At 47.6% G+C, this 21,713-nt stretch overlaps 1 long non-coding RNA gene across 1 annotated transcript; it reads right to left on the reverse strand.

Annotated features, from left to right (window-relative positions):
• Positions 1–7,902: 7,902 nt before the first annotated feature.
• Positions 7,903–21,475, reverse strand: LOC119390475 (uncharacterized). Its single transcript, XR_005183326.2, has 3 exons — positions 21,364–21,475; positions 9,832–9,916; positions 7,903–8,122 (listed from the first exon to the last, which is right to left on the reverse strand). It is a non-coding gene; the product is annotated as an uncharacterized LOC119390475 (long non-coding RNA).
• Between the last annotated feature and the right edge of the window lie 238 nt (positions 21,476–21,713).

Below are 21,713 nucleotides of genomic sequence, written 5' to 3' on the forward strand. Positions count from 1 at the left end.
CGGCTTTTTCCACAGAAGGAAAAGTGAGGCGTATATGTGCCGCTGAGGCTGAAAGTTTTAAATGACAAGGTTTCAATGTTGCAACGCGATGCAGCCGCCTAGTCTTCTACAGCGAAATCTGCTATGAGATCACAACAGCCGATTTTGGCGCCGTAGTTGTCCGCCGCCGCCGGTGTCCGTAGCACGAAATAAAAAAAAAAAATGAAATGAGGGAAAAAACATCCAGGATCGGATGGCATCATTATACGTTCACTGTAATCAGCCTTGTTACAGCGAGGTGAAGAGCAGCAATAATTGGCCAATGCTACCAGAAAGAGGATGGGAAAGAGTGTTCTCCTGTTCCTGGACGCATTCGCCGATTTTTCACACTTCTTACCAAACTGTATACTACCGACGCCGAACGAAACGCGAACAGTGGAGCGCGTGGCCCAAGCATTAGCAACGGTATAGTGCGCGCCATCGAGTCATCAACAATGACAGGTGCGCACATCCGGTTAGGCAGCGTTGTGCGATCCAAGACATGGATGTGGTGCACGAGTAGCAAACGGCCTGAGCGCATCTATATCTGATCATGAGGCTGCAAACTGCACCAGGCGCACCACTACTCGTGTTTCATTAGGCGCCGATAGTATACGTGTACAAGTTTTAATATGCAGTGCCAACTCGTCCAATCCATGCCGGTTGTCGGTAATAACCCGCTTGTCGATCAACTTATCAATTTAGCTTGTAAGCAAACGTTTTGTGTACGAAAGTCCACATGACTACAATTGTGAGCGGAGTGTGAATGTTCGTTTAACTCAAGTGTTGCTTATACAACGCCGAGCTTTGTGATTAACCCTCAAAATTTGTCGCGCTTCGCTTACAAAGCGGCGTAGCCTCTTGTTGGCTCGCGCTTCCAGGTATGATATTATTGCGATAGCAATTATATGGACAGTCTCGGCTGGATTTTGCCGTCGCCGTCGTCATGCACCGTATATGTATAAGTATGTATATATATATAAAAGCCCCAGAGAAAAATAATTCAGAAAAACGCTTCCGAAGCGCGGAATCGAACCAGGGACCTCTTGCTCCACAGCGAGTGGCGCTATCCACTACGCCACGAAACGCAGATCCTCCACGTAGGTAACGGCGAGCGTTATATACACACCAATTACCGCTGTGCGGACTCAGAGACGGCAGGCGATAATAAGCGTTTCTTCATTACTAGCGAGATGGCGCTAGAAGCGCGACGGGCGTGACGGGCGCATTTAAAAGTCGTCGGCGAGCTCGCTCGCTTCTTCTTATATTTGCGCAGGCAGAACCTTGCCCTTCCGCTGTCTGCTCGCGCGGTTTTCTCGTGGTGAGGGGAAGAGTAATGTTTCAAACTTTCACCGTGATGTCCGCGCTCATGTTACGGAGCGTACGAGAGTCACTCGAGCTCAAGCGACGCCGCTAAACGAACAAACAGAAGATGAGCGCGAACTATCAAGTGTCACAGCTCGACACTTGTTTTAACACCACCTAGCCAAATGAGTTACACTACCAACTCGGGGGCATGATCCTGACCGCGATGGCTGTGGGTATTGGCCTCGAGGAGTTACGGAGTCGCCCTCTATCGGACGCGCCTCAATTGCGTGCTAGGTAGGATACCGCCGGCGCGCTCCGCATAGGTTTTGCTGTCGGCGCTCTACAAAAACACCTCGCGGAAGCCCTCCAGGGCATTTCCGTAAGTACTTTCGAAAGGAACTGTGTTTTTTACTGTCAAAATAATCATTTTCGACGAACTGAAAGCACAAGATAGTCTACAGTCGCTGTCTCTTTGCAGAAAACCGAGCACCCTCTTCACGCGGTCACCGCGTTGGAGACCCCTGAACGGGCCTCTTGCGTGAAAGGTAGTCACTCGCCGAGTGCAAACTATGTGAAATATCTCGTTAGAGGAGACTGCCTGTATAACCAAACGGAGCATAACAGAAAGAAGCCTCAAGCCAGCGATCGCACGAGTTCGCGACGACTGACGGTGCCTCTGCATGTATGTTCGTACTGATGGTTTCGCTTTTTTTACGAGCGCGTTTTGGCACCGCGCTGTGAATAGGCCGCAAAATATGAGAATATGTGAGTACACAAACAACTACTGTTGCGCGGACGCTATCAGAGCAGTTCAAAAACAATTTCGTTACAACTACGGCTTCGGTGCTCATGGCAACTTTGTGATGTGCCGTCCCGACGATTCAGTGGTTTTTTTTTCGGTCTAAATTCGTGTGCGTTTCAATATCATTCGACAAGTTGTCTCGCACTGCGTATTGATCGGTCTTCTCAGCGGGCAAATGCCGCTCCTTCTGTTTCTTTATTTAGTGCATTCGTTTCGTATCGTGCTCACACAAAACGTGAGCAAATGCGACTCCTTTTTTAATGCTCCTTAATTATCGTTCCCTTTGCATGTGTTTGCGTCAGGGGAACGCAAGCTTGACTGAAAAAATGTTATTGCCAACATGTTAAAAATGTTATTGCCAACAAATGCAGCACACAGCCGCAGCATTTGACTCTCGCGAGTCCACCAGCAAACGTCGCGTAGCTTATGAAGGCGAAAGCCTTAGATGCCTCTTCAAACGGGAAGATTGACCGTCGGCGGCGTCAAGACGAGTGACGCAAAAAATAATCGTCACGTGATGACGTCACCATATGAAGTCACAGATCTCCTAAATTTGTAACTTCATTATGACATCATCATGACACGTGACATAACGTGATGTCACACGATGACGTATTCACACGACATGGTCCCTTTGCATTCCCTCCGTGATCGGCCCACTGATGCGTTATGGCTTTCGCGTTCATAAGCTACACGACGTTTTGCATTCTCTCCGTGATCGGCCCACTGATCACGGAGAGAATGCAAAACGTCGTGTAGCTTATGAACGCGAAAGCCCTAGATGCCTCATCAAACGGGAAGATTGCCCGTCGGCGTCCCGCGTAGGCGGCGTCAACACGAGTGATCCAAAAAATAATCGTGACGCGATGGCGTGACCATATGACGTCATAATGACGTCACAGATAACCAAAACATGTGGCGTCATTATGACGTCAGATAACGTGACGTCACATGATGACATATTCACACGTCATGGTCGCTTTGCATTGCCTCCGTGATCGGTCACGGAGGCCGTGCAAAACCGCGTTAGGTGCAGAACGCTTTTGGGGGGGGGGGGGGGGGGGACAATCAATACATCGACTGACAAGAACATGGCTTTCGCCTTTTGTCATCTTTGGCGAATACATAAGGGAACCCGTGAGTTTTTTCATTCAACGGATCTAAACAATGACTTGCGCATCTGCAGCCGATTTTATGGATGCTGAGCACGGGGCCGACGATCAAGAGGTCATGCGGGAGGGTTCTGAGATGGTATCGCACGTGGTAAAAGGTAGCGCCTTTTCCATCCTGTGGCAGATAAGCATCATTTGCCGGCGGGAAGCGCGCGTGAGCCATCGTCTCAGTGGGCGCTGTCTGCTACTCACCGAACATCGCAGGCCCGACGCAGTGACGAAAGTCTTCGTCGCGGAAGTGCTTGTTGCACTGTGCACACAAGACTCGTAGCCGATGGCTACTTGCCGGGTCTTAGCTTTAAAACCCATGCTTCACGCAGTTTTACAGCGAAAGCTGTTATGAGATCATTTCACCGGCCGTTTTTGGCGCCGTAGTTGTCCGCCGCCGCCGCCGGTGTCCGTAACCAGTATCGCTCGAAATAAGAAAAAAAAACGAAATAAGAAAAAAATTCCAGGATTGAACGAGGTTCGAACCTGGGCCCTCTGCGTGGGAGCCCTGTATTCAACCTCTGAGCCATGCCGGTGCTTGAAACTGCTTTGCAAAAAGGTCCTATACAGGCTTCATGTCGGGAAGGAACCACAGCATATATATGCAATATAGCGTGGTAGAAGAGTAAAATAAGCACCAAGCGTCGTACAACGCGAATTCTGTAACCAGGCGTCACACAATGCGAATTGCGCAACGAGTAGGTTGTTGAATGCTTCCAACCCATTACAAAGGGCTCTGCCATAATTTTTTATCGTCATCAGGCACAGCATCAACAAAGTGCGCATAATGCCTTACATGCGTTTGGCAGGTACCAATGCTCTCCGTAGAATGACGAAAAATGGCACAGTGCCTGCTGCCCTACTTTTCAAAAATTACAATGATTTATAGCGTAGTGGGTTCCTCGCAAGTGCACTTTTACTGGTTGCCAAGGAAGCCCATAAGCGCATGATCCACTTCCTCGGAGTCTCAGTAAAATTACAATGATTTATAGCGTAGTGGGTTCCTCGCAAGTGCACTTCTATTGGTTGCCAAGGAAGCCCATAAGCGCATGATCCATTTCCTCGGGGTCTCAGTAAAGTTCTTCGCCCCACTCCCCCCCGTCTCTCTCCCACGTCAACGTATGTTATACAGCATGACGGGAGAGGGAAATAGTGACCGGGCGTCACCCAATGCAAATTACATAACTGGTGGGCCGTTTAAAGATTCCAACCCATTACAAAGGGCTGAGCCATAATTCTTCATCGTCATCAGTCGTCGCGTCAACAAAGTGCACATAATGCCTTACAGACGTGTAGCTGGTGCCTCGCTTCTCCGCAGAATGACGAATAATGGCTTAGTAGGTGCTTCCCAACTTCACAAAAATTGTGATTTATGGCGTAGTGGGTACCTTTCTAGTGTACTTGTATTGTAGCCCCAAGAGAGCTTAACGGGCTCTAGAAACGCCGCTCTTCCAGCTTTCGCTGTGACTGTGCTGCGGTTTCAGCGCAGGCCTGGCGTTTTTTTTTTTTTTTTGTCCCGCGGTTACCGATGCAGGCTGACACTGGGCTCCGTTGCGTAAGCTCGGCACTGCGGCACCGAGCGATAGAGCCCCATGTTCGTCGCCTTCGGAGGCAGCCACTCTATTACAATGGTTTCAATTGAACAGAAAATGCGAGAAAACTTCCGTACTTGAACAGACCGCAGCGCACGTGGTGCTTGAACTCGTTTTCAAAGCACGCGGCAGCGCTCCACAAGCAGCCGACGCGGCCGCTGAGACCACGTGATCCTGCCAAGCACGTCACGCCGACGGTGGCGCCGGCGTTTCCAGTGGTGGGCCTCGAGGCCAATATATAAGGTACAATAAATGTAAATGTGTCATGATCTCCTGTAATGCTGGCAGCCATCTGTATAACTAACACTAGAAGAAAATACAGCTAGTAATCGAGAAGCATCGTGCTACGCGAGCGAACTATAATGAAAATGCAGCTGTTCGAGCCAGAGTCTAGCAGACGACAAAAGCCGAATCCCCCGGATTGCTTCATCGGAGCGTCGATGATAGCGCCGCCATCGGTGGCGCACGAGGCGAAAATTTTCAGTGGCTTAGCTCGGCTATGCCAGGATATACGTAGCGTTAGCAAAGGTTCAGCTGATTATTCTTAGCTTTCCAGATTGTCTATGATTATTAGCCTCCTTCTGTTCATTCTTCGTACGCTGAACCGCTAATTGCCAGGCAACTGCTTCGGGATCCGATTAGACAAGCTTCTCGGCTCTTCTGCGCCGTTGAGCAGCATTTGCGCTCTCCTTCTCCATGGCGTCACCCACCTGCAAACGCCAGTCAGAGGCGCTATCAAGCAGCTCCAGCGCAGTGTCAGACGGCGACTGCACAGCGAAGGCGAATAGCTGCGCGCGCGCCGGTGCCAGTGTGTCTGCCATGGCTACGACGTCACTCCTCTCGAATGCGCAGACCAGCAGCGGCGAGTTGCGCGCGCTGGCGCCAGTGTGTCTGCCGCGGCTACGACTCCACTCCTCCCGAACGCGCAGACCAGCAGCGGCGAGTCGCGCGCAGCAGTGGCGGAGAGCGCGTGAGATGCCGGCTGCGGTGAGCCAGCTGTGTGATATCACTGATCCTCGCGCATGCGCAGCACGGCTCATGAGGATCCACGCGAAATCGACTCCGGCTAGGCCAGTGTAGCTAACGCTACAATATCCCTTCGGAGAGTTCGGCGGAGGGGCGGGACCAACAACCATCTAAATTTAGCGGTGGCGCTGTCGACCGTTTTGTGCCGAGGCGAGCTTAGCTCTGGAACGCCTACCACGCTATGGAACGTCTATGGAACCGTTATAGATCGTCCTAGCACTGCGTCTCTGGCTTGGCTACGTCTGGAACGCCTACCATGATCTAGAATATATATAAATCGGCGACCACGCTGCAAGCTCCCATTGCGATGTCCGTGCCAGAGATCCGTGCAGGTACACGATGCTCTACGCAGCCGACATTGCACGAATCGCAGCAAAGGTGCAAGATGCAGCAGGTCGGTCGCAAAGGGAGCATCACAGCTGACAGCGACTTCACATGCGCAGCAGCGCGGAAACCTCGGCCCAAAATGGCGTCGGCTGGGCGGAAGCGTGGTGTTGCCAGACTGTAGTGCAGTAGTTTCAAGACTGGTGGCGAGATCAAAAGACCGCCGAACTCTCCCAAAGGGGGTATATTGATTTTTTTGTTAATTACTTCATTGAAGACGTCTTCTTTAACTTTTATGGTGAAAACTCTTTTTCACATACTTTGTACAGGGTCGGCAATTTGCTGCGTGGTTTCCAGTGCAGTGGTTTGCGTACAGCCGGGTCCAAGCGGCGGCTGGGGTGCCGTTTTGGACACTACAGTGCGGACAGGTAGAGTGGCCAAAGTAGCTCTGCGAAATGTGGTTGTATTTTTCACTTGAAACCATCTTCTTGCGTATGGAATTTAGCATGGCTTTCCATGTATCGCACAAGGATGGAAAGTTTGGCGAGTTGGTATACTTGAATGAGGAAAGGAAACAGCGTGAAAAAACGTCGACACAGCGGAAGGAACGCAGAAGAAGCAGGACAAGCGCTGACTCTGAACTAATAAAAGGTAACATATATACGCCCGAAACACGCAGCAAGGAAAAACATATCAAACACGTGTACGAAGCAAAATCTAGTGACAAGTACTATCAAGAAATGCCATTTCTTGTGTTGGCAGTGCAATTGAAGGCTGGCTTATGCTTGTATCTCTAGAATGAAATGTTTTTCTCATTCGCCGAAAGCTTTACAAGAACAAAGTAAAAAAAAAAGTTGTATATCAGATTTCAATGACATGTGGTGCAATGATAGGTGCAAAAGTAAGTGCTTAATGTTTGTGGAGGTTTCTTGTACATTCTGATTATGATCAGCTACGCATTGACCACCGTTTGCTTTCCAGTTTTCTAAGGGCTCAGTTCCAAAGTCAAGTCGAGCGGCCTTGCATGGACCCTGCGTACGCAACTCGCTGATCTGTGCTGTGTAACAAAGATTGAAAATTTCGCCAAAGGATGCAATACTAGGTAGGTTCCCGTACAGTAGTTCATCACGGATCTTTATAAAGAGGCTTTCATTTGCCAATTGGGTAAACTTATAGCCGACATTTAAGGTGTAGGAAAGAGACATGTCAACAACAAAATATACATTTCCATAGCTACGTATCAATTTTCTCGCTGCGTACTTTGTCAAAAAAAAAAAAAAAAAAAAAAAAAAGGTGGCGGAGGCGATATACGTCTCTTGGCTGGTCGAAAAAGTGCAGTTCATTGATTTGTGGCCTAATGAAAGTGTGATGACCAGGTATTACGGGGAAGGTCAGGGTTCCCATACTCACGGCCTTCCTCGGAAGTCCAGTCAGCGGACGGTGCGAAGCTAAGCACCATAATATAATGCACTGCACTAAATAAACCGAAGCCGCCTAGGAAAAGGACAAAGCGTTTCGCCTCCATCGAAATGCGACCGCTGTGGCCGTGATCGAACCCACATGCTTCGGGTCAGCAATGGAGCACTGTAACCACTAGACCACTGCGGCAGCCGAAAGAAAGAAACCCTATTTCGTGTTATACCAGAATTCTTCATGAAGAAACAACACAATATTATTTTTCTTGTGTGTCCCATGGATGACGTTTATTACAAAACTGCGTTTTCACTTGGCCGCAGTGGTAATGCTCGTCGTCGTGTTAGGAGAGGTTAGTTATACCTTGAACTATAGTAGAATGTTGCTTCTGCATCCGTAATGCACAGAAAAGGCTCGCTGGCATTGCGTGAAACACAAAAGCATCCATTTCGGCAATCATCTTTCCACTCTTCTCCACACTGTAAGAGGATAATATCAATGTCTCAGCTGTGCGGGCATATAAAGCATGTGATCTTGTTTATGAGATCGATAACTGCGGACACAAGAGAAATTAAGGGCTTGTTTTATTTTGTTAGACGTAACCTTAATGCAAACCAACAGACAATGAAGCCAATTATTGCATAGGGGAAGTTATTTCTAGTCTTTTAACTGTATTGTAGTAATTAGGACATAAATGTCAGGAAATTGAAGTGGGAGAAAAGAAAACTTGCCGCCGGCAGGGACCGAATATGCAACCTTTGAATAACGTGCCCGATGCTCTATCAATAGACCGACCTCACCGCGAGTTGCACTACGCCACCGAGTGCATGCCAGTACTTGGAGTATTCGGTACGGTCAGTGCATCAGCGAGCTGCATTAACGAGCTTTAGCGGCCGTATTTAGATGAATCGCGGTGGTTGGGTTCATGTGCTGCGTGCTGGGATGCAACAACAGCAACCTGAAGCAAAAGGATGTCAAGCTCCGACAGGAATGTGTGCGACACTCAACGAAGTCGGACGGAGCGGCAACTACCGCGCACTTTCAACGTATTGTCCAACGTCTTTGTGAATTCTCTGTGTACAATGCATGGTAATTTAGCGGCACTCCGTTGCGTCATAACAAGCTTTGTGTGCGATTGATGGGCCGATCAGCGACAGCAAGACTTCATACAACGTGTGCTCGATACCCTCGCCGGGGTGATCACCGCCAGCGGCGACAGATTGGATACAACGTGTTTTCCGGGCAAAACGGAGATCGCTTAAATATACAGCGATACCTAACCGACCTCTCATCAAAAGCGATGACGACTGTCAAGTGTCTAGCATGAACGAAACCTGTGATACAAGCCAAACGTTTAACTCTACGCTGTGTACAGCTCGCGCCATGGAGTGCACTGCGAAAACCGATGACCGGGTGAAAGGCACTAACATTTTTATATCAGTTATTCTACATTCTAGCGTTATTGCTGGTCCTCGCGAATGTTCCGAACTGTACTTGACAACTAGCGTCATGCGTGCTGTCTGATTTGAGAAATTAAAAACCGTCGATAATGTTCCAATAAGTTTAGGTGCGGTATGCCCCGAGCGATAACACTTGTAACAGTTTTTGACAGTGAAACCCGGTCACAACGGAAACAAAAACAAGTCCGCACGACAATGCCAACCCTCGAGAAAGGCATTTGCCGAATGACGCCTTCTTCATTTTGCAAGAAATGTTGGTAACAATATCAACTAAAGAAAGAGATAAACCATTGAGACCAAGGTGACAGTTTTCTGACGTACGAATCATCATTTGCATTAATGAGTTGCTAATATTATTTGGCCAAAGAAAAAAAGGATCGGCCTTCTTCTCAAAAACGTCAACATCTTACGACGTTTTAAGTATGCAAAAGATTCACTATGAAAGCAAGATTTTCGAGCGATATTATTTAGCTTACATGATCGTTTATTTTAGCCTGATGAAGCTTTTGTCTGAGCAATATTTAGTTATGATTCCAATGAGGATGTGACTTCATCCTTTAAAAAATCTGCTGTTTCTCAATACGACACTTTCTGCGCTCAAATAAGATAGACAAGGGGCCAGATCTCCACAGGTAAGATGGAGCAAATGATGTGGTATTGGAATGGTATCACTTTCAGAAATTTGCGCAATTACTAAATAGTTGTACAGTTGCTTATACAGTACTTACGAACAGACGACGGCACTCGCTTGTGCTATTTGCCACCCTGAATCGATTCGGCGCAGCTGTGGTGCTCTCATTCCGCTCGTTTTCCCTAGAAAAATGAATGTACATACATACATATATACATATATGCGTGCATACATACATACATACATACATACATACATACATACATACATACATACATACATACATACATACATACATACATACATACATACATACATACATACATACATACACGCACACACGCACACACACACGCACACTGCTGTCCTTTGTGAAAGGACGACAGTGTATGTATGTATGTGTGTATGTATGTATGTAGAAGCGGACGTGTTTTCTTTAGCTGTCGGTTGTTGGTGCTGTAGGCAGCCGCCGCAGGGGACAGGCCACGCGCCCGCGTGTTTCCTTTCATAAAGGACGTCAGTGTACATACATCAGGCGCGTAGCCAGGATTTTTTTTCGGGGAGCGGGTGGGGGGCAAGGCCTAATTGTTCCAAAGAAAGTCTTTCCATGGCAAAAAGAAAAAAAAAAGTTGTCCGTAAACGTTTATGTTCCGTAAAGGTTCGCGCATGCGCAGATTACATCCGGTGTCCGGTTACACGGTAACGTAAAGACGTATACGTACAAGCTAAAGGTCCCTACTCTCAAAACTAAGTTCACTTGACGGTGCGATGATGTGAATATCCTACGTAACATTCGTTAGCGTATTCCTCCGGGGTCGAGCAACGCTTGAATATAGCTTGCTGAATTATATGAATACAAATGTAATGTTTATGAGACTACTATAAAAGCGGAGCCAACACTGGAACCACAATGGACGGTAACCCGACATGACGCCTACAATATAGGAGTACATATGTAATGCCTATTGCTTTGTCATAAAATTAGGTGGCCAGCAATGCAACCACAGTTTACATCGCCCAAACATTACACCTGCTTAGGGCATTTTTTCAAAGCAGTTTAGAGACCTGGCGTTGCTCAGTGGTAGAATACCTGACTGCGACGCAGAATACTTAGGTTCGATTCTTGCTGGTATCCTGATTTTATTGTTTGCATTCCTCGGGTCAACGCTGCCGATGTCGGGTTTACTCAACGCTACCGCATTTAAATGACTAATGTCTGTTCTCGCTACTCCTCCTGGATAGATATAAACTGTCAATCACCTGTGGCGCATACTCGCAGATCGCGACCCGTGGTATACGGGTATGTGCCACACGTGTCTGAAGTAAACGGTTTGACGACGTACGCGAAAGGATTTTCACTTTATGTAGGTCGTGACCAGAGAGTTATATTCGTTCAAACCGTCTCACCCTCCCATGCCAATTTCGGTCTATACCATGTTTAGGAGGTGATCACGAGAGCACCCAGACGTAGATAGATAGATAGATAGATAGATAGATAGATAGATAGATAGATAGATAGATAGATAGATAGATAGATAGATAGAGATAGATAGATAGATAGATAGATAGCTAGATAGATAGATAGATAAGATAGATAGATAGATTAGATAGATAGATAGATAGATAGATAGATAGTAGATAGATAGATAGATAGATAGATAGATAGATAGATAGAAAGAAACGCTCAAAGTGCATTTGGTTCGCTAAGAAATGCTTCGCACTTAAAAAACATAGCTGATCCCTCCGTCATAAAAATCGGTATAACACGAAAGTGAAACGTGTCTTCACAGAAGTAGTTGATTGTTTATTGTGTATTGATATATTAGAGCTTTTACAATGTCTGTTGGTGTTTGTCAGCCATAGCACCGTTTGACGTGGTGTACAAACGTTGATGCCTAGTGGCACATCTCCGTCGCGAACGACTAACGCCCATGATCATGATTTAACCGTAGTTGTAGCTGAAATTGTTAACATATACCTAGATTGAGCAGCTCGTGAATCCCGCGCAAAGATGGCACCAAGAAGCGCATAATAAACCTGGTACTCGATATCAGAGTTGTACGTAACGCGTTACAAGTAATCGATTACTTGTAATCAATATATTTTCTTGTAATTTTGTAATATAATCGATTACTTTTCCGGAGCTGTAATATTCTGTTTGATTGAATTATGTTTCTTGTAATTGCTCAGCGGTAATCAATTACTTTTTTTTTCCAAAATCAAGTTGTAACCAGTCTTCTACGAAAGTTCTCGTCCCGAAATATACGCGACCGCTCTTTAGGGACCCGACGTCCTGTCAGACGGGGGGTCCCTAAAGAACCTATTTTTTGGCCTTTTTCTTTTGCCTTCCCTGCAAAGCCTTACCCGAGAGCCAGCAACAGCGAAGCGCGACGCTTCATAGAGGACATGGACACTATAGCATCGAAGCACTGCGCACCTAGGAGCTGGTGCGCAAGGTGTTCCTATACGTTATAATACTGCCCTTCCTTCCAGCGCATGCATTGAGAGAATGCTCAGTGTAGCGGATGACCTCTTAACGAGGAAACGTGGAAGAAGCAGCGACGACAACTTTGAAAAACAACTCCTGCTAAAAGTTAAGCAAGTGTGATAATATATCGCACAAGGAAAGAAGATTACTTTTAAGAGCTCGTTTTCCTTTGTTAGACACAATATTCAGACGGAGCAGTTCACTTCACCATTCACAAACAGCGGCACCGCCCCTCCCCGCCTTGCCCCGCCAACAGAGAGTACTGTGCGAGAGAGAATGTGAGAGATATAAGGCGCGTTTTTAAGACCTCGTGCAAGTGCCCCGGTAGCGTAGTCGGTAGAGCGCCGGGCGCCTATGGTTGCGGACCGGGAGGTCACGGGCTCGATTCCCGGCGGCGGAAGGTTTTTTTCTTTCTCATCCGTTAGTGTGCATTTTACCAACGTCATATCCGTGAAGGAAATACGCCAGTGAACTCTTAGTGGACCCTGGCATCAAACACTTTCGTGTTAAAAAAGATTAGGACCACACAGCTTGCGATGGAACGAAAAATGACAAGCGTAACGTTACGGGATCAGAAGACAGCAGAACTGGTTGATAAACAAAGAGGTGTAGGCGATACTGTTTCAGGTTCATTTCATTTACTATTCGATTACAATGAGAGTGCACAGATGATTCTGCAGACGAAGGTCCCAAAGTCAAGGACTGCAAACAAGACCATAGGTTAATGAAAAAAAGTGTCCAGGACGTGCACTAAATGAGCCAGTATAAAATACATTAGAAGGCGTAAATAGAGATGGTCACAAAACTTTAATACAATAGTGAGCGAGAGGAAGCAAGCCGCATACAGCATAAAGATAAATATTGATGCAAATTATTGTCAAACTATTTACAAAAGATAAAAAGCTGTAATTATCGACAAGAATCTCTTTACAAAGAATAGAACACTTTAATTCTTCTTTGAGTGGAATCAAAGATGTTCACTCTTTAAATGAGTCTTGAACCACTTTTCCAAGTAATCACCGATGTATCTTATTATCGGGGTTTATTGCCTTACGAATCGATCGCCGCAAAATTTTTCGAATTCTTCAAGAACGACCGGAGTTACGGGGAGCGCTTTCTCTCGCTTTTCGCCCTGATGAGTGCCTAAAGGGACTGTCTACCACTCGGAAAAAATTTTCTGATTGTGGTGAAAAGGAGAAGAGCGTTCGTCACATCGGCGGCAACGAGCATGCTTTTTCCCATAAAGAAGGAATTATATTTTTAATTTGATGTTGAAAATCGTGAAATAATGGCCGCTAGCGTCACTGAACTGCGATGTGGTCAATCTATTGGAAGGACAAGAAATCCTCGCAGGTAGACTCATTTTGCTTAAAAACAAACATGTATAACTTGAAACTGTATTTTAAGCATTTGAGGCAGCTTTATGTTGCGTCAGTGAGTAATTTTCTGCTTTTTTTTGCTCATGTATCCAAAAAGGCGCCCGGTGGCGCTGCTTGCGGCGCCGTCTTCGATTTCGTCTGCTTCAACTCATCCGCTATGCCATGCGGCCCTCCACGCTCGTCGTACTGTGTCGCTGTATTGTTAGGATGTCTTGTACTGCGCTGTGAAGGCGTGCATTTATCGCCTCTTTTTGATGAAAAAAACTTGGATTGGGGCAGCAGGGCTAAAATAAACGCATAGACTGCGATTACAGCAAAACAAGTGTCCTGTAATCGTATAATAAGGCTTCATTTAACCGCTAGCGCGCTGAAAACGACTGTCACATTTATTGCATTAGTGTTAACCGAAAATAAAGTAATCCTACAGAAATCACATGTGCTTTCGGTTTTAATTTTTACCGGCACTACAATCGTCACCGCGTTTACCAGCAAGTGTTGTGGGCATGTTTCACGCCAATGGAAGAAGACCGAACGCAGATCGAAAAATTCTGTTTTAAAAATTTCTACTCACTATCCAGAGAAACCGCTGCAAGGTTGGACACTTCAGACGGTACGCTTTCCATTGCGGTACAAAACAGAAAAGCGATGAAGGGCGGTAGACAGTCCCTTTAAGGTACACAGGTGGGGGGATGAAAGAGGGGAAAGAAGCTACGCCCCAGGCGTGCCATGACCTTGAGCTCGGGTCATGAAACGTGATAGCTCTCTGAAAGGTAATTCACTTTGAAAGGTAATAAAAACTTTCAACGCAGTGTCAGGCTGACATTAGGCAAAAAAGTAAACCTTGGTGGGGCGCGTAGTATGTAGGAGAGACAAGCTGTGGTCAGTTAGAAAAGCAGAACGGATAAGAAGGTTGGTAAACGCCGCCGCATATGGCGTCGAGTAAGGTGGAGTTGCGTGGATCCTCACCGGAGTTGAGTGTATGACGACGAAGAGAATGAAGCGATTTGGTGAGCCACGTCAACATGGCGCCGTCTGATTAATGGCCGATCCCCCGAAGTTGGTTGCGCCAAGTGTTTGAGGAACAGCAACAACAGTTATTTGGCGGCGTACACCGCATGGTGAAGAGCAGCTTTTGAAAAAGCCTGACGCGGAATACTTGGGACCAGTGGAGGACAAGAGATCTAGGAGGAAAGTGGGTGGTCCTGTGACGGCGGTCGTAATGAGATTGTTGCTATATTCTGGGCTCGAAAAATCGAGCGCGCACTACATGACATGCATGGGAGGCACGGTCAACAACTTATCGAGCATACACCATAGGGGGCCACACGGAAGAAGGCATGAGCGAGTCCATAGGCAACTTAGGGTTTCGATTAAAGAAAGAAAGCCGAATAACCAGTGGTCTCGTGTCGAGATTTGTTATATGCGAATGAGTGACACAAAAGGCAATGCAGTATTCCAATCTCGGCGGTGTGCGGACGCGTACGTTGCCTGCATGTCAGTGAGTGTTTGGTTAAGCCTCTGGGTCAAGCTATTGATCTTTGGATGATACGTCGTAGTGAGCTTGTGCTGTGTTGAGCAAAACTTCTCTATGTCATTGCTGACCTCGGATAGAAACTGTCTGCATCGCTCAGATAACCGCTCCGAAGTGTGCGATGGTGGTGGTTTTGGAGGGGGGGGGGGGGTTGAGGGGTGTAATCAGGTAGTCACCATCAGCAGTCAACATGGGAGGGAGTCCGCGGTCTATCCGACATGAGTCGTGGTACTTGGTTGCAGTGGAAGGAACTCGACCACACATAAACGTGGTGACTCGTTGGTGAGGCCGGCCACAGAAGGAAGCTCAAGCTGTACAAGGAGAGCAACAGTAAGGGCAGAATGAATGCTCAGGGAGTCATCGACGAGAATGACGTCATAGAGTACAGAACGGCAAAGAGAACTAGAGTCTGGTGGTCAGCGAAGCTCACAGACGCAGTGCACGTGCCAACAACGCATGGCCGCCTTCGGCGGCATGAATGCCAGGCGATGAGGTGGGCGTAAGAGCCTTGCGGGGATGGTAGCAGGGCTCTCTGAAATACTATCGCGATACAAGAGTATCGCGATAGTATTTCAGAGATACTTTTGAGTATCTGTATTTCTGTATCAAGATACATTTGAAAAATGTATTTGTATCTCAGTAGTGAAATACATTTACGATGTATCGTTTGTATCGCGATACTATGCAGGACACGAGCATCTCGTTACATTTTTTTGTCGGAAATGAGTTGAGGCGTGTTTCCAAGGGGGGAATGAGGGTTTTTTTAGGAGCGAAGATCCTTATAGCATCACCCGGTCACTTGTCGCTCCGTCCGGCGTTCCCCCGCCGTCGCGTATCCCTTATCATTCAATAGATGGCGCTGTCCCATGGAGATGCATGCAAACTGCAGTTGGGTGACGACATACTAGATGGCGCTGTCCCCATAGAGAGGAGGAGGAGGAGGAATAAACTTTATTAAGGGAAACCAGCAGGGTTAAGTGGCCGGGCCTAGGCCTCCCATGAGGGGACGTCAAGGGCTTGCCTCAACGCCGCCTCCCATAGAGATAGGAAAAAAATAAAATAAAAAAAGAAAAAAATTAAAGAAATGAAAAAATTAAAAAGTGAAAAAATAAAGAAATAAAAAGATAAAAAAAGAAGAAAAAATGAAAAATAATCAGAGCGGCGTATCGCTTTGATTACTGCTGGGCGAAACCACTGAACATTTCACGGTGTAACCATGATTGCTTCACGAGCTTCGCCCAAGCTCTTCATCATTCACCCGTGGATATGCTGTAATTTTTTGTTTGTTTCTGGGCCAAGACAAGCAAAGGCGCGCCGCCGGTCGCCGACAGAAAGGGCGGCGATGGTTTCCCCTCATGCACGGAATGGCCCATGTGGTAAAGCACGGGACGCCACAGTGATGTCGGCCTCCGCGAGGCCAGTGCAGCACGCCTAATTTTAGATGCGAAGCATCTTATGGCGGAGTTCAAACCGGTGGTGGTGGTGGTGGTGTGCGGCGTGACCACCCTTACTTCGCATGCGCATACCTTCTCCACACACCTACTCTCCCCTCCCCCTCTCCACTTCCCCTTTCCCCCTCTCCACTCTTCCTCTGAAACGCGGGCTAGACATGCCGAAATTCTCTCCTGCGCAACGCCGCGATGAGCGCCAGCGCTGCGCATCCCCTCCCCCTCTCTCTGTCCTACTCTGACCCCCTCTCGCGCGCCTGTCGATCGAGTTCCCCGCTCGCCCTGTTAGAATTAACGGCCAGGCTAGAGGGAAGACACGACGCGCGTAGCGTTCCTCTTCGCGTTCCACGACGCGAGGTCGGTAGCATGGCCGAGGTCGGTAGCATGCCCAACGAACGCCAACGGAACGCGATCGTGCAAGTGCTCCGGCTTCGCATCGCCTCATGGTCCCCTTTAGCGGGAAATGGTGTAATTTTTTACAGCGAAAGCTGTTATGAGATCATTTCAGCGGCCGTATTTGGCGCCGTAGTTGGCCGCCGCCGCCGGTGTCCGTAACCACTATCGCTCGAAATAAGAAAAAAAAACGGAATAAGAAAAAAATTTCAGAATGGAACGAGGTTCGAGCCTGGGCCCTCTGCGTGGGAGCCCAGTATTCAACCTCTGAGCCATGGCGGTGCTTCAAGCTGCTTTGCAAAAAGGTCCTATACAGGCTTCATGTCGGGAAGGAACCACATTAGCATATGCAATTAGCGCGGTAAAAGAGTACAATAAGCACCAAGCGTCGCACAACGCGAATTCTGTAACCACGCGTCACACAATTCGAATTGCGCAACGAGTAGGTTGTTGAATGGTTCCAACCCATTACAAAGGGCTCCGCCATAATTCTTCATCGTCATCAGGCACAGCATCAACAAAGTGCGCATACTGCCTTACATGCGTTTAGCAGGTACCACGGCTCTCCGTAGAATGACGAAAAATGGCATAGTGCCTGCTTCCCTACTTCTCAAAAATTACGATTTATAGCGTAGTGGGTTCCTCGCAAGTGCACGTGTATTGGTTGCCAAGGAAGCCCATAAGCGCATGATCCGTTTCCTCGGGGTCTCAGTAATATTACAATGATTTAGAGCGTAGTGGGCTCCTCGCAAGTGCACTTGTATTGGTTGCTAAGGGAGCCCATAAGCGCATGAGCCATTTCCTCGAGGTCTCAGTAAAGTTCTTCGCCCCCTCCTTCTCTCTCCCACGTCATCGTATGTTATACAGCATGACGGGAGAGGGAAATAGCGACCGGGCGTCACCCAATGCAAATTACATAACTGGTGGGCCGTTTAAAGCTTCCAACCCATTACAAAGGGCTGAGCCGTAATTCTTCATCGTCATCAGTCGTCGCGTCAACAAAAGTGCACATAATCCCTTACAGACGTGTAGCTGGTGCTGTATAAAAAGGACACGTGTGATCAAAAATAAAACCATTAGTTGAAAGTTAGCGCTGTGTGTGTGTGTGTCCTTCTTTGTCCTTGTGGGTGTGCGCTACGCCAAACAGTCTCATGGATCATAACCAACTAGCCCAACAAAGCGCCTTGAGAAACTAAGTAAGCAATATTGCACTGCACTCTAAGAAAAAATCGTGTTTTTGAGGAGTGCTGCCACAATAAAATAATGGTCATCTGAACTTGCTCGCGCCTTCTATATTGTAAACTCGGCTTTCTCCACTTTCGTATCAATGATGCTGTGTCATGCCGATGACGAGCGATCCTTTCGTGACCTGGAAGTGTGGGGCCGGTGGTGATAACTCAAAGTAAGCATGCAAGAGAGATAGCGATTATACTTGCGTGGCAGAAATACTCTTCAAAGTATTCAATTTTCTCCCGACAGTCGCACTGTGCTGCCACTGCACTGTGGTAATCTACTGCGCACTTGCTGTCACCCCGGAGGGCAAGTGCAGAGTAGATTACCCTTCTACTGTTTGTACTGCTCGCACCGCCATTCAAGAATGTATATATACAGTCGATAGGGGGAATTCGGCGTTCCTTGTAACACCTGTTTTCAAGAAATTGTTAGCGCATGAAAAATACACGAACGAAAAAAGAAGGTAGACAACACTTGCGCTCGTGTTGAGTCCCTCCTTTTTTCGCCCGTATGTTTCTTATGCCCTAAAGATTTTTTGTACACAGTTGAGTTCGTCATCCTCTCATCCTCGTGATACATCATCTTGGGGTGGGACTTTCCTTCTGATCATCAGGCCATTAGTGACTGTCTCGCACTGAAGTTGAATTTTCTCGGCTTCCCCATACGCGCTTACATGAACTTGAGTATTTCGGTGTCAAACGGGTCATTACACAGGACACCACAATACCTCTTCACTTTTCGATTATTGTGACTGCCTGCTCTGGCTGTGCCACTGATACTGCAGCACTTTTTGTATCGTTATACTATTTTCTTCGTCGACGTTGTTGCCTTCCCTTCGCTGTCCTTACTTTCAGCGGTGACCTTAATCATCTGTTTGTTTACAACGCTTGTGCCTCGCACTTCACCTTGCGTCGTGGCAAGTGCCTTGGACGCCTGCAGCCTGCCGACTTAGTGACTGTCTTAGACTTACCACTTGATAATACCACCTGTTAGAAAGCAAACGCAGTGGACGCCCTCCTGAACCCTGTGCACCTTCCAGAGCTCGTCAATTTGCTACGAAAACACCACTGTACATTCGATTGTCCTCAAGCATCTCTAGGCTGCACATCCAATGTGCACCATGAGATGGGCGCGGGCACTCACTCACCACAGCGCGAGATGCATAATCGTGCATCGCCTATAGAGCACCGTATTATTGAAGAACAAGTGAAATGCTTAAACGTGGAGTGGTTAAAGCTCCTAATAAACCCTGAGCGTCACCTGCACTCCTGGTAATCAAAAAGGATAGCCCCATCCGATTTTGCATCGACCACCGCTGTCTTAATAACTCGGAAAGACTGCCCTTTGTCTCGGATCGACGACGCGCTTAGTTGTTTGCAAGGCGCGGAGTATTTTTCGTCGCCCGATTTGCCGTGAAGCTATTCGCAAGTGCCTATGACTCCGGCTGATCGCCCAAGCACATCTTTTTTTATGCCGTACCACCTGTATCAATTTAACGTTTTGCCATTTGGGCATTGCAATGCTCCTGCTACATTCAAACAAATGATGGACAATATTCTTCGTAGGCTAAAATGGAAGGCATGCTTATTTTACCTTGACTACGTCGTCGTCTTTTCTCCATATTTTTCCGCTCATTTGTAAGGTCTACAACAAGTCTTGCAGTGCATCACCGACGCAGGCCTCCAACTGAACATGGAGAAATACTCGAACGCGTGATATACAACGATAGCATACAACCCGACGCTTTCAAACTGTGCACCGCCACCGAGTTCCAGAAAGCCACGTCCCTGAAGGAACTCCGAAGCTTTATCAGGCTGTGCTCTTGCACTCGTCGTTTTATATGAAATTTGACGTCTATCATTCCTCTGTTGTATCAGCTGCTCCGAGGAGATACAGTCTTTTCTGCTTAGTCCGCAGCGCAGCTTTCAAAGGTGCATTGACAACAATGCGGCGCTTACTAGCGTCGCCTCCCGTACTGCACCAATTAGACCTCATGGCCCACACTGAAGTCCACTCTGAGGCCAGCGGCATAGGACTCGGTGCAGTGATGACACAAAGAAAAAGTGGACATGGTGAATACTTAGCGACCTACGCAAGGCGATGTGCATGTGCTGTGCATGTGCGAAAGTATATTCGCTCATGCACAACGTGCCAGCGCCGCAAGCTTCCTGCTCCTCGTCCTTCTGGTCTTTTGCAACCAATTCCTTGGTCATCTCGACCATTCGACCGCGTCGGCATAGATCTCTACGGCCCTCTTCCCTGCAAACAAGCTGACAATCGCTGGATTATTGCCGCTGTCGACCACCTCACTCGTTATCACCTTACCACCTTGCTCGTGGCACTGCAAACAGCAACAGCCCTCGACGTTGCGTCGTTGCACCACTTCATACTTCATCATGGTGCCCCGCGGGAACTTCTGACAGGGGACGTGCGTTTCTTTCGGAAATTGTTAACGCTCTTCCGCAAGTGTGACGCGTACCGTCCATCACGCCACTGCAGCTCATCATTCCTAAAGAAATGGCATACCCGAACTGTCCAATTGCACTATGGGCCGCATCATATCCATGTAGATTACATTCGACCAAACCATCTGAGACCTGCTTTGCCATATATAAACTGCGCTTATAAAACCGGCTCGCAGGTCACGACGTCATATTCGGCATTCTTCCACTGTGTGGTCCTAAACCTGCCTGTACACTCGGCGCGATTCTGCCCAAGCGCCATGGCCCGTTACACTGCCGCCCCTGTCTGAAGCCTCCAGCTACGTCGACGAATGCCGTCATATGGCCCGTTCATGCACGACAGAAGACCCATCATAGTCCCTACCACATCGTACAACAGACGTCCCTACGAACTATGTGCTCGAGCTGTTCACGCCGCCTGCTGAGACTCGCAGATTTAAGGCGTCGTGAACGCGAGACAGTGCTTGTCAAAGGGTTCAAACCTACTACCCGATTGTGCTCTTCTCTCCTTGAATAGCCGGGATTGCTCCTGCTTCCCGAGGGCGCAGTTGTAGCGAAGACTGGCGCGCCGTATGGCCACACCATCATCATCGTCTCGCCGACGAAGAGGAAGAGCTCACTCTGTCGGTGCCTGACATTCAAGTTAGACAGTCACATTTCTGAACCGGCAATAAACCATATATACGCGTGCTTACCCTGCTGCGAAGCTCACTGCCGTGATCACAATGGTGGCCAGAAAATAGAAGTTCTTCATGTTGTCCTTCAACAATTCCCTGCCTTCCTCGCTGTAATATATGTGGAGGTACTTGTAGCCCATTCTCTATTTATATAAAGTACAGTCCTTGACAGACATCTGTTTCATTTAGAACTCATTGTCCTTTCCCCTTTCCTATGACGTACATGCGCTGTGTCGAGTAGTTCCTGTACCTATGCTAATTGTGTTCTCCCGCTGTCTCTGCCCTAAAAAAGAGCACACTTTTCAATAGGGTTATCAACCTTGTACAATCCAGGATACCATTGTGCACTTATGTGTTAAAGAAACATC

Source organism: Rhipicephalus sanguineus, chromosome 4, assembly GCF_013339695.2.
Source record: "Rhipicephalus sanguineus isolate Rsan-2018 chromosome 4, BIME_Rsan_1.4, whole genome shotgun sequence".
NCBI lineage: Eukaryota > Metazoa > Arthropoda > Arachnida > Ixodida > Ixodidae > Rhipicephalus > Rhipicephalus sanguineus.